Source organism: Arachis hypogaea, chromosome 11 (assembly GCF_003086295.3).
Source record: "Arachis hypogaea cultivar Tifrunner chromosome 11, arahy.Tifrunner.gnm2.J5K5, whole genome shotgun sequence".
Lineage (NCBI taxonomy): Eukaryota > Viridiplantae > Streptophyta > Magnoliopsida > Fabales > Fabaceae > Arachis > Arachis hypogaea.
In genome coordinates this window covers 95,929,029-95,941,618 of record NC_092046.1, presented here as the reverse complement: position 1 = coordinate 95,941,618, position 12,590 = coordinate 95,929,029, and positions in this window count along the sequence as shown.

Here is a 12,590-nt window from a genome sequence, read left to right as displayed (position 1 = left end):
ACACCAACTTAGTCTCCACTTACTTCTTGTTCTTTGAATCCTTGATTATCTTGAATGATGTTGCTCTAAGGTTTTAAGCATTTTGTGATGCTTAGAATGTTGTTCCTTTCAATATTCAAAGGTTGTTGTGTTCAGTTATCTTTATGGTGGAACACCAAACTTAGAGTCACACATTCCCTTTGATTATGATCCATGAATTCATTGTTTGGTGTGAAACACCAAACTTAATTCTTGCAATGCACAGAAACTACTTACCTTTTATTGAAACAAATAAAAGAAACAGCAAAGTATACCTCAGTTGGTTGCCTCCCAACAAGCGCTTTTTAAGTCATTAGCTTGACGGTCAGCTTCCTCAGTTGAGTGATATTTACTTTGTCCTTCTCCTCCACATCTCCAAGTAATGTTTAGTCTTTGACCTTACATGAAGGTTCGTTGTGACTTTTCTTCCATGATTTCTATTGTCCATATTGAGACCTTGGTGACAAGGAATGGTCCAGACCACTTGATTTTAGCTTCCTGGAAATAGCTTCAGCCTAGAATTGTAGAGCATACTTTTTGCCTTCTTCAATTTCCTTGGGTATGTTGCTGTCATGCTTCTTCTTTGCTCTTTCTTTGTAAATTTTGGCATTCTCATAAGCTTCGCTCTGAATTCTTCCACTCTTGAATTTGCAACATCCTTCTTTCTCCAGCGCTTTGTTTCAGTTCAAAGTTTCAAGGCCCAGTATGCCTTGTGCTCCAACTCAGTGGCAATGCAAGCTTTTCCATATACTAGTTGGTAAGGGACATTCCAATTGGTGTTTGAAAGCTGTCCTATATGCCCAAAGAGCATCATCTAGCTTAATCGACCAGTCCTTCCTTGAAGTTCCCACAGTCTTTTCCAGGATTCTTTTGAGTTCTCTGTTAGATATTTCGGCTTGCCCACTTGTCTGTGGATGGTATGGTGTGGCTACCTGTGTTTGACTCCATATTTTAGAAGCAATGCCTCTAATGGTTTGTTGCAGAAGTGGCTTCCTCCATCACTGATGATTGCTCTTGGAACCCCAAAACGGCAAAAAATGTGTTTTCTGAGGAAGTTCATGACTACCTTATTATCATTGGTTGGAGTTGCTATTGCTTCAACCCATTTGGAGACATAGTCTACTGCCACAAGAATGTAATTGTTTGAGTATGAGGAGGGAAATGGTCCCATGAAATCTATCCCCCATACATCAAACAATTCAAGTTCCAGAATGAATTGTTGTGGCATTTCATTTCTTCTTGGCAAGTTCCCAGCTTTCTGGCATTCATGGCAGTGCTTCACTAATTCTTTTGCATCTTTGAAGATAGTGGGCCAATAAAAACCACACTGCAACACCTTAGCTGCTGTTCTTTCTCCTGCAAAGTGCCCTCCATAAGTGGAGCCATGGCAGTCCCATAAACTTCCCTTCCTTCTTCCTTGGATATGCATCTTCTGAGTATGCCATCGGAACATTTTTTGAACAAGTATGGTTCGTCCCAGATGAAGTATTTGGCATCATTTACCAATTTCTTCCTTTGATGTTTGTTAAATTCCAAAGGTAAACTCCCAGTGGCCTTGAAATTTGCTATGTCTGCAAACCAGGGTGCTTTGTGAATTACCATGAGTTGTTCATCAGGAAAGCACTCATTTACATGTGTGCTTTGTGTGCTTCCTTCTTCACATGGTATCCTTGATAAATGATCTGCCACCTTGTTTTCTACACCCTTCTTGTCTTTGATTTCAATGTCAAATTCCTGCAACAAAAGAACCCATCTAATAAGTCTTGGTTTAGATTCTTGTTTAGCAAGTAAATATTTTAAAGCTGAATGATCAGTGAAGACAATGACTTTAGATCCAATGAGATAAGATCTAAATTTGTCAAATGCAAAGACTATTGCCAAGAGTTCTTTTTCAGTGGTTGTGTAATTCTTTTGGTTAGCATTCAAGACTTTACTGGCATAATAAATCACATGCACCAAATTGTTTTTCCTTTGTCCTAACACGGCCCCAATAGCAAGGTCTGATGCATCACACATCAGTTCAAAAGGTAAGTTCCAATCAGGTGGGGCAATGATAGGTGCAGAGGAAAGTTTTTGCTTCAAAAGATCATAGGCTAGCATGCAATTTTTATCAAATACAAAGGGTGTATCAGAGACAAGCAAGTTACTCAAAGGTTTGGCTATTTTAGAAAAGTCTCTAATAAACCTTCTGTAAAAACCAGCGTGTCCCAAAAAGCTTCTAACTGCCTTGACATTACTGGTGGAGGTAGTTTTTCAATGATTTCCACCTTAGCTCTGTCCACCTCCATGCCTCTATTAGAGATTTTGTGGCCAAGGACTATTCCTTCTGTGACCATGAAATGACACTTTTCCCAGTTTAATACTAGGTTAGTCTCTTGGCACCTCTTAAGCACCAAGGCAAGGTGGTGTAGGCAGCTGGGAAAAGAATCCCCAAACACAGAAAAATCGTCCATGAAGACCTCAATAAATTTTTCAATCATGTCCGAAAAGATGGACAGCATGCATCTTTGGAAAGTGGCAGGTGCATTGCACAACCAAAGGGCATGCGTCTATAAGCAAAAACTCCATATGGACAAACAAATGATGTTTTCTCTTGATCACTAGGATCAACTACTATTTGGTTGTAGCCCGAATATCCATCCAAGAAGCAATAGTAAGCATGTCCGGCAAGCCTTTCAAGCATCTGATCCATGAATGGGAGTGGGAAATGATCTTTTCTGGTGGCTTCATTGAGTTTCCTGTAGTCTATGCACATCCTCCACCAGTACGGTTCTTGTGGGTATGAGTTCGTTCTCTCATTTGGAACCACAGTTATGCCACCTTTCTTGGGCACTACATGGATGGGACTAACCCATGGGCTATCAGAAATGGGGTAGATTACCCCTGCCTGCCATAACTTCCTCACTTCCTTTTGTACCACTTCTTTCATGACGGGATTCAATCTTCTTGAGCTTGAATGGAGGGTCTAGCATCTTCTTCTAACAAGATTTTATGCATGCATATGGATGAACTTATCCCCTTCAAATCAGCTAGGGTCCATCCAATGGCATCTTGATGAGTTTGCAGCACCTTGATCAATTCTTCTTCTGTTCTTGGCTCAAGGCCGAGCTAATGATAACAGGGTGACTCTCATCACTACCCAAGTATGCATACTTGAGATTAGGGGGCAATGCTTTGAGCTCAGGTTTGGTGCTTCCTTTTCTTCTTTCACTTTCTCTGGCCTGCTTAGCATAGTTGTGTCATCATCCTTGATATCACTAACTTCAATATCCTTGGTGAACTCCTCCTCTGCCACTTCCTTTATTGTTTCCTCAAAGTTTCTTGTACTGCAATGTCCACTACATCAACCCTCATGCATTCCCTTAGTGATTCTGATGGATAGCTCATTGCCTTGAATACATTAAACACCAATTTCTCATCATGGAGTCTAAGAGTGAGTTCACCCTTTTGACATCTATGATGGCTCCAGCAGTAGCTAGGAAGGGTCTTCCCAGAATTATTGAAGCTTGGCTTCTTCCTCCATATCTAACACCACAAAATCAGCAGGAATATAAATTCTCCCACTTTCACCAACAAATCCTCAACTATCCCATGAGGGAATTTAAAAGTTCGATCTGCCAATTGGAGGGCCATTCTTGTTGGTTTGGCTTCCTCAATCTTCATTCTTCTCATCATTGTTAGCGACATCAAATTGATGCTGGCCCCTAAATCACACAAGGCCTTCTCCACCATGACTTCTCCTATAATCAGGGGATTTGGAAACTGCCTGGGTCCTTCATTTCTGAGGCAATTTGTGCTGAATGATGGCACTGCATTCTTCAGTTAACAACACAGTTTCCTCATTTCTCCAGCTTCTCTTCTTGGTCATTAATTCTTTAAGAATTTTGCATAGAGTGGCATTTGCTCTATTGCCTCAGCAAAGGAATGTTGATTTGAAGCTTCTTGAAAATCTCCAAGAACTGGAGAATTGGCCATCCTTTTCACTTTTCATCAAACGTTGAGGATAAGGTGCTTTAGGTGTATAGGCTTCAGACCTCTTTTTCTTTTTCTTTTGTTGCAAACGGTGTAACAGATTGTCCTGTTCTTGTCTTTCACATTTTCCTTTGCTTCATCCTCTGTGGTTTCCCTTGAATCTCCTTTAGATTCTTTCCACTTCTGAGGTTATGGCCTTACATTCTCCCTTGCAATAGCCTTGGCAGCATGAGAACGCTTGTCCCAGGGGCTTGCTTAGTCAAATACAAAATTTGATTTTCTAGCTTCTGGATGGCAGCTCCTTGGTTTTGCAAGTTAGAATTTACTTCTTCCTTAAAGCCTTCAATTCAATTATGTCTTGCCATGGTTGCAAGCATTCCTTCATCCGGTTTAATTGATCTTGAAATTGTTGGTTCGGATTAGGTTGGGTATGTTGATTATTTTGGCCTGATATGATGATTGGGGTAAGTGTTTTGTGTGGCTTGGTATGATCTTTGGTTGGAGTTTTGGTATGTGGATTGTTTTGTTTGTTTTTGTGGTTTTGTGGTTTGTTGTGGTTTCCCCACCCAAAGTTTGGGTGGTTTCTCCAGCCTGGGTTGTAAGTGTTGGAATGTGGATCATATGATTGCCTTTGTTGTTTCCACATATTCCTTCCAATCACTCCTTCATGCTCTTTTTGATCTTGTGTGTTATTGCAGCACTTTTTTTTTTTTTTTTTTTTTTTTTTTTTTTTTTTTTTTTTTTTTTTGGCTCTTCCCAATCACCTCCTTCAGTCTTCTTTTCTGATCTATGTGGTCTATCACCTCTTGTCATGCTCTGATTGTGTGTGCCATTGTCCTTGATCTCTAGTTCTTCACTTGTTCTAATGTCTTCACTCATGACTCCTTTATGTTGTTCCTCTGATCTAGAGATCTAGATGTCATTCACCCATCTTTTCTGTTTGTCCTTGAATCTAAGTTCCTGCTGAAAGTCCATCATGATCGAAAGTCCCTATTGACCTTTTGTGGGAGGGTAGAAACGTGCCAGAAACTTGCTTTCCACCTCATCCCATGTTGTTAGGCTCCCCCTTGGGAATGATTCCAGCCACTTAGCTGCCTTGTCCCTAAGTGAAAATGGGAACAAAAGCAGTTTATAGGCATCTTCCTGGACTCCATTGGACTTCACAGTGTCGCAAATTCTCAGGAATTTTGTGAGATGTTGGTTTGGGTCTTCATTAGCACTCCTCCAAAGAACAATGATTCTCCACAAGTGATATTAGCTGTGGTTGAGCTCAAAATTGTTGGCCTGAATGGGTGGTTTCTGAATGCTGCTACCACAATTCCCAGATGTTGGGTTTATGTATGAACCAAGAACCCTCCTCTCGGGAATGGCATTGTTTCCATCAGCTCTCTCATGGTTGTGAACTTCTCTATCCATGTTGAGATCTAGAGCTTCCTCAAAATTGTCCTCAGATTCTCCTTCAGATTCTTCTTCTCCCATACTCTCTTCCCTCTTGCTTCCCTTCTAAGTCTATGAAGGGTCCTCTCTGGTTCGGTATATGGAGGAGTTGATGTCTCTCCTCTCCTACCTGTCATACAAGAACACAGCACAGCAACAAACAAGTAAAATACTATTGGTTAATGGAAGAGTATGGTTAGAGCAGTTGAGGAATTAATTCAAATAGTTAGTGAGTCAGTGAGTTAGTTGCATGAATTTAAAGGCATAAAGAAAGAAAGCATGTAACAAGTGCAGAAATTAAAATTCAACAAGTAACTGAACTGAATGAACAAAGCAAAAAAAATGCTCAATCTAGTTAACTTCCAATTGGAGAATTGTCAATCGAAAACCAATCCCCGGCAACGGCGCCATAAACTTGATGCGCATAAACTAGTTATGCCACGATTTAGGAAATTGCACGATCGGCAAAATTCCTTCCGGCAAGTGCACCGGTTATCGTCAAGTAAAAACTCACAATAGAGTGAGGTCGAATCCCACAAGGATTGGTTGAATGAGCAAGTCGGATTAGAAGTGTGTCTAGTTGAGCGGAATCAAGAATTAGATGAGAATTGTGGAATGTAAAATTGGCGGGAAACGTAAATGGCAAGGAATTGAAATGGCGGAATTTTAAATTGCATGAATTAAAGAGCAGAAGTAAATTGCTGAAATTAAAAGGGAATGGGGGTGATTGCATGAATTGAGTTGCAGAATGTAAAGAGAAAGTGGAAATCGGAGATGGGGAATTCATTGGGTTATAGGAGATATTGAGATCTCCGAATCAAAACACGTTTATCTCTTCCTCAACTAATGCGTTCATTGAATTTTGCTTGGCAATCTTATATGATTGGATCCCAATCCCTTGGCTCACCAATTCTCTCTAAAAACAAACAAATTCCCAATCCCTTGGTTTAAATGTTCATAAGAAGAGATGATGCTCGATCACTGATTATACCACACAGTTTCATGAACCACAATTTGGTAGGATTACATGTCACAATATCCATCCAAACCCCAATCCAATTCACTGTGAGAAAGCTTCTCTAGCATGAATCCTCCATTCCTTTCCCAAGGTTCCGAAGGATTCCAATTATGGGTAGTTTCTTTCCCAAGACAACTACCCAATGGAATTAGATCGAGAAGCTTTCTAACAAAATTCAAGAGAAAAGATTGAAGAAGAAGATAAACTATTATTGATTCATTGAATTACAATAGAGCTCCCTAACCCAATGAAAGGGGGTTTAGTGAGTCATAGCTCTGAATTCAATTACAAAGGTATGAAAACTAGCAAAATGAAAAGGTTCCTCCTAACTTAAATTCTATCCTATTTATACACTTTCTACATTGAGCTTCTGTTGTGTTTCTTGGGCTTTGAGGCCTCTCCCTGCTTTCCTTTTGCTTTGGGTTTATGATCCATAATCTTGATGAGGCTGCTGATCCAAATTCTGTAACATTCATTGAGCCAACTTAGTGATAATCAAGTAATGACACATGACTCAACAAATTGAAATTCCAGACTCATCAATCCTTCAGGCCCAATCCATAAACCATGATATTCAATTGGGTTTCATACCAGAGTAAGTTTAAGTTAATGTTTGTGCTCAAATGCTAACTTAAACTGCAATATTTTTGGCCCAGAAACCTTTTCTAATAGTGGCGTTTAAGTTGCAGTTTAAGCTTAAACTGCAGCTTAAACGCCAGACACTTCCAGTGATGCCTTTTGTGGAAGCACGTTTAAGCTTCAGTTTAAGGTTAAACTGAAGCTTAAACGTGGAAATGGAAGAAGGCAGCCCTGGAGGGTCACTTAGTCGAACACGTTTAAGCTTCAGTTTAAGGTTAAACTGAAGCTTAAACGTGGAGATAGGAAAGGCAGCCCTGGAGGTCGAACACGTTTAAGCTCCAGTTTAAGGTTAAACTGGAGCTTAAACGTGGAAATAGAGAAAGCCATCCTGGAGGTCGAACACGTTTAAGATCCAGTTTAAGGTTAAACTGGCTCCAGTTTAAGGTTAAACTGGAGCTTAAACGTGGAAGCAGAGAAAGCAACCCTGGAGGTCGAACACTTTTAAGCTCCAGTTTAAGGTTAAACTGGAGCTTAAACGTGGAAGCAGAGAAAGCAACCCTGGAGGTCGAACACTTTTAAGCTCCAGTTTAAGGTTAAACTGGAGCTTAAACGTGGAAATGGAGAAAGCAACCCTGGAGGAGAAAACTTGGTCGAACACGTTTAAGCTCCAGTTTAAGGTTAAACTGGAGCTTAAACGTGGAAATGGCTCCCTGGTGCATTTCCCATTTCTGGCGTTTAACTTCCAGTTTAAGGTTAAACTGGAGGTTAAACGCCACTTTCACCCTTTCCTCAGCTTTCATGATTTTGGCCGTTTAAGTTCCAGTTTAAGCTTAAACTGGAACTTAAACTCCACATGTGATATTCAAGCTTCCTTTATTGATTTTTGTTGCTTCCTTGCCTAGCCTCTTCTTCCCTAAAATCATCCAAACAACTGCATCAAAGTCTTGCAAATTTTCATGAGAATCTTCCATTCATAGCATTCAAGTAATATAACTAAAAACTCATGAAATTTGCATAAAAATCATACTGTTTGGATGGTTCATTGCTTTGTTATTCATTTAACCATTCTTGGTTACTTTAAGCTCAAGAAAGTGCATAAAACAACTAAAACTAACAGAAAAATGCTAGTGAAACTCGCCTAAGATGCTTTGGCATCAATTTACTTGCTCAAGCCTCTTTCTTTGACACAACTCAACCACAAGCATTTACTAGGCTAACAACTCTTTGAGTTTTGGTTTTTCTTTCTTTTTCTGCCTAGTAATTGATGCTCAGAGCCTTGGGCCATGTTCTTTTTGTTTTTGTATTTTCTTTTCTTTCTTTTGTTTTGTTTGCTGCTTCTTGGATCAATAAATTTTTGAGAATCTCCACAATACTTCTTTGAACTTCATGTCCTGCCTATGAGCTCCCATGCAAGTTTTCACAAGCATGCAACCTCAATACATAATCATACAACTAGAACCACCACTTCTCCTAATCTTTTGCTTGCCTCAAAATTGTTTAATTCCTCAATCCTTCTTTTCAAAGAACTTTCATGTGATGCATTTTTGAAAATTGAGTGCAAACAAGTTTTGAAGAGAAAAATGTTGTAAATGATCAAGCATCTTGCTTATTGAATTACAGAAAAATTATGCTATGCAGACAGATAATCAGGGAAACTAAACCACTCTCAATCATAGCAGTGTTTGATGTAAGATAATCACTTAACAATACAACCTTTTGGAGTTCGCTTGCTTTCCTTCTTCTCATCATCACTTAACAATACAATCTTGTTTCTTTGGTTGATGATGCTTAATCCTTCCAAAAGCTTGTATGGACCTCTGCAATGATATTGAAAGTTGCTTGTTCCCCAAGCACTTGGAAACAATGGTTAGTCTGGCTGATTTATTTATGGGCTTTTGAACTTACTTTGGTGTGGGAACACCAAACTTAGTACCTTGCCAATGGTTTTCATGCATCAAATTAACCATGTGTGATAATTTTTTCTTTTCTTCTTCTTTTTCAAAAGCAATAAAACTGAAAACTAGGAAACAGCAGAATAGTTAACTAGTTCATCCAACATGCTTGAAGCCAGCATTATGCAGAAAGTGAGAATATGTTTTATAATGGGATTTTGGTGAAACACCAAACTTAGAATCCTGCCTTCTCCTTTAGATTGTTTTGGTGTGCAACACCAAACTTAGCTTCTTGCATTATAGATAAAACTACTTAACCTTTTTATTAAAATAGTTATGAACAGAAAACTACCTCAGGTTGGGTTGCCTCCCAACAAGCACTCTTTTATTGTCACTAGCTTGACATCCTTCATCCTCTGATCATGGAAGTTGAGGCTTCTGTTGCCTTAGGTTCCTTCTCTTGCTATGGGCTTCCTTCTTTCTGTTTCTCTTTCCATAGCCTTCTTACTTTCCTCCATGACTCCCTTCTCTTTTAATCCAGCATCCTTTTCATGGCTCTTTGGGTTCAGAGTCCCCTTCTTCTCTCCCAATTCAGCAAGGTTTTGAACCAATTGTTCTATCTACCTTTCAAGTCTTCTGAGTGAAGCCTCTTGGTTCTTGCTTATCATCTCTTGATGTTTTTTTATTTCTTCCTGCTCTATTGCCATCATTTCTTGAATTTTTATGGACCTCTCCATCAGCATTTCTAGAATATAGATTCTTTGAAAGGTTGGGAATGGTTGTGGCTGTGTCAATTGTGGTGGTCGATGAAGGTCATTTTGGGCGAATGGTGAGGTAGGACGAGGTTGGAAGTGCGTGTGATTGTTGTTGTGGGGGTGTGTTTTAAGTTGATTATTGAAGCTGGGATTGTTGCTGTTGAAGTCCCTTGGTCTTTGGTTTTGGTTCTCAACCCCCCTCCCATTAGAATGAGTTCTCCAAGGTGGATTGTACACATCATTCTGAGGCCTGTGTTGGAGCATGCTAGAGTGATTGCTTGGAGACTGTAGTTGCTCATAACTTTGTTGCTCATGGTTAATGGCCCCAAAACTGTGTTCAGCTTGATTACACCCATATGAGCTTTGAGTCAGGTTGTATGTATGTACTACAGCATGTCTCAACTCAGTGATTTTTCTAGCCATCATGTCTAGTTGTTGTAGAGTCTGCTGATGCATCTGCTTGTTTTGGCTTATGACTGCACGAGCACCTTCAATTTCTTTCTCTTGTGTGAATGGATGCACTTCTGCCTCTGGCTTAACAACTCTTTGTGATGGGTTCAACTTGACTAGGAGTCCACTCATCAGTTCTTCCCATCCGATAATGCTTCCTTGTGGAAAAGCTTCAAACCATTGGGCTACATCATTCATGGCTATGGATAGTTGCTTCGAACTATGGGTTACATTATCATCCAAGGTGGGGATATTACTCTCATGATTGCTAGAATTTGTTGAGTTCCCTTCCATGATCTGCACAGTCACAAACAATTCAAGTGATGATTGAATATTTTCAAGCTTAGAATGTGATTCAGAAGGTTAGCTGGCACAAAGTATCAAACAGTTGATGGACTTGGGAGATTAGTGGCAGAAATTGCTTCTCTTGTGTAAGCAAGAACATTGCATAGAGTCAGAAATTTCCAGGGAAACTTCACTTTGTTGCTAAAGCGAAGTTTCAGTCATCTTAGGCAAAATTTCAAACAGTTAGCAGGTTACTTGAATATTAGAGAAACAGAAAATAAAAATGCTAAATCTAAATCACCACCTCACTTAATCATTGTCAATCTAATCAATCGCCGGCAACGGCGCCAAAAACTTGATGGGATATTTTCGCGGAGAAACGAATTTTTCCAAAACACCCAAATCTAACCGGCAAGTGCACCGGGTCGCATCAAGTAATAATAACTCACGTGAGTGAGGTCGATCCCACAGGGATTGATGGATTGAGCAATTTTAGTTTGGTGGTTGATTTAGTCAAGCGAATCAAGATTTGGTTGAGAGATTTGTGATTTGCAGAATTGAAATTGCATAGAAAGTAAAGGAAATGGGTAAATTGCATGAAATTAAAGAGAACTGGAATTTAAAGTGCTGAATCTTAAAGAGCAAGAAATTAAATGGCAGAAACTTAGAACGCAAGAAATGTAAATTGCAGAATCTTAAAGTGCAAGAAATGTAAATGGCTTGAATTGTAAAGGGAATTGGGAATTGGATTTGCAGAAATTAAACAAGGAAATGAAAAATTGCAACAAGCAGAGAAATAGAAGAAGACTTGGATTGAACCGGATCTTAAAACAGAAATGTAAATAAGCATGAAAACAGTAAACAGGGAATGGGAAATGGGAAATCCGGATCTCAGGACCCAAGAGACTAGATAACCAAGTCTAGATCTCAATGCCTTCCTAGATCCAACAAGCACAATTGCAAAAGAAATTGTAAATTACAAAGAAAGTAGATGAAGAACAATTAACCGAAACTGAAATTTAATTAAGCAGAAAATTAAACAAGATCCCAAAGTGAGATTGAAACAGAAGTTCTTCAATTCTCCACCCAAGATCCAAGACAAGAAAAGTAAAGAGTGCTGGGCAAGAACAAGGAAGAAGAGAGATCAATTCTCCTCCCAAATTCTCTTGAATTAAAACAACAATGCTAGAATGTAAAAGTGAGCTCTCAATCAAACCAGAAAAGAAAGCTCTTCTGAAAACTCCAAAAAGAAGCCCCCCTAAAACTTAAATTCTAATCTATTTATACACTTTCTTCAAATGGTCTTCAAGCCTTCAATTGGGCCTTTGCTCTTGGTGGAATTGGGTTGAGAGAGGCCTTGGTTGATTGCTCTTGGAGTTTGGAGAAGAACCGAATTGAACCGGGTTGGAATCATGAAAGCTTGAGTGAAAGTTGGAGTAAAAGTTAGGGTCTAACTTTTGCTCCAACTTTTCACATCAGCACCCTTGTTTTGCTGATACCAACGTTGGGGCAAAAGTTAGGGGTCTAACTTTTTCTCCAACGTTGGCCTCCCCTTAGTTATTCATGGCGCCAACATTAGCCAGAAAGTTAGGGGCTAACGTTGGCGCAAACTTTTGCTAGCCCAGGGAGTTTTTCAAGCGCCAACGTTAGCCAAAAAGTTAGGAGCTAACGTTGGCGCAAACTTTTGGTGCATCCAGGGAGTGTTTTTCATGCCAAAAGTTAGCCAAAAAGTTAGGGGCTAACTTTTGGTCCAGCTTTTGCCCAAAAGTTAGCCAAAAAGTTAGGGGCTAACTTTTGCTCCAGCTTTTGCTTCCTGGTTCATAATTAATCCAAGACTCAAGTCATTCCTTCTTGCATCAACCTTTCTCCAAGCTTTCTTCACCTATCATTAATCAACCAAACACATCAAAGCTATGCTCAAAATCATGAGATATTCATTCTTTCATAATATATGACAATTATAGCATAAAACCTCATGAAATAGCATGAATTCATACATGGTTGATTAAATCAAAGGAAACATGAAAATCTACCCAATTGGCTTGCTTTTGGCTCAAGAAAGTGCATAATTCAATTGAAAACAAAAGAAAAAGGCTAGTGAAACTAGGCTAAGATGACTTGTCATCACAGGCCTCCAAGGAGTTCCCTAATGAGGAACCAAAGGAATATGAGGCTCATATAGAG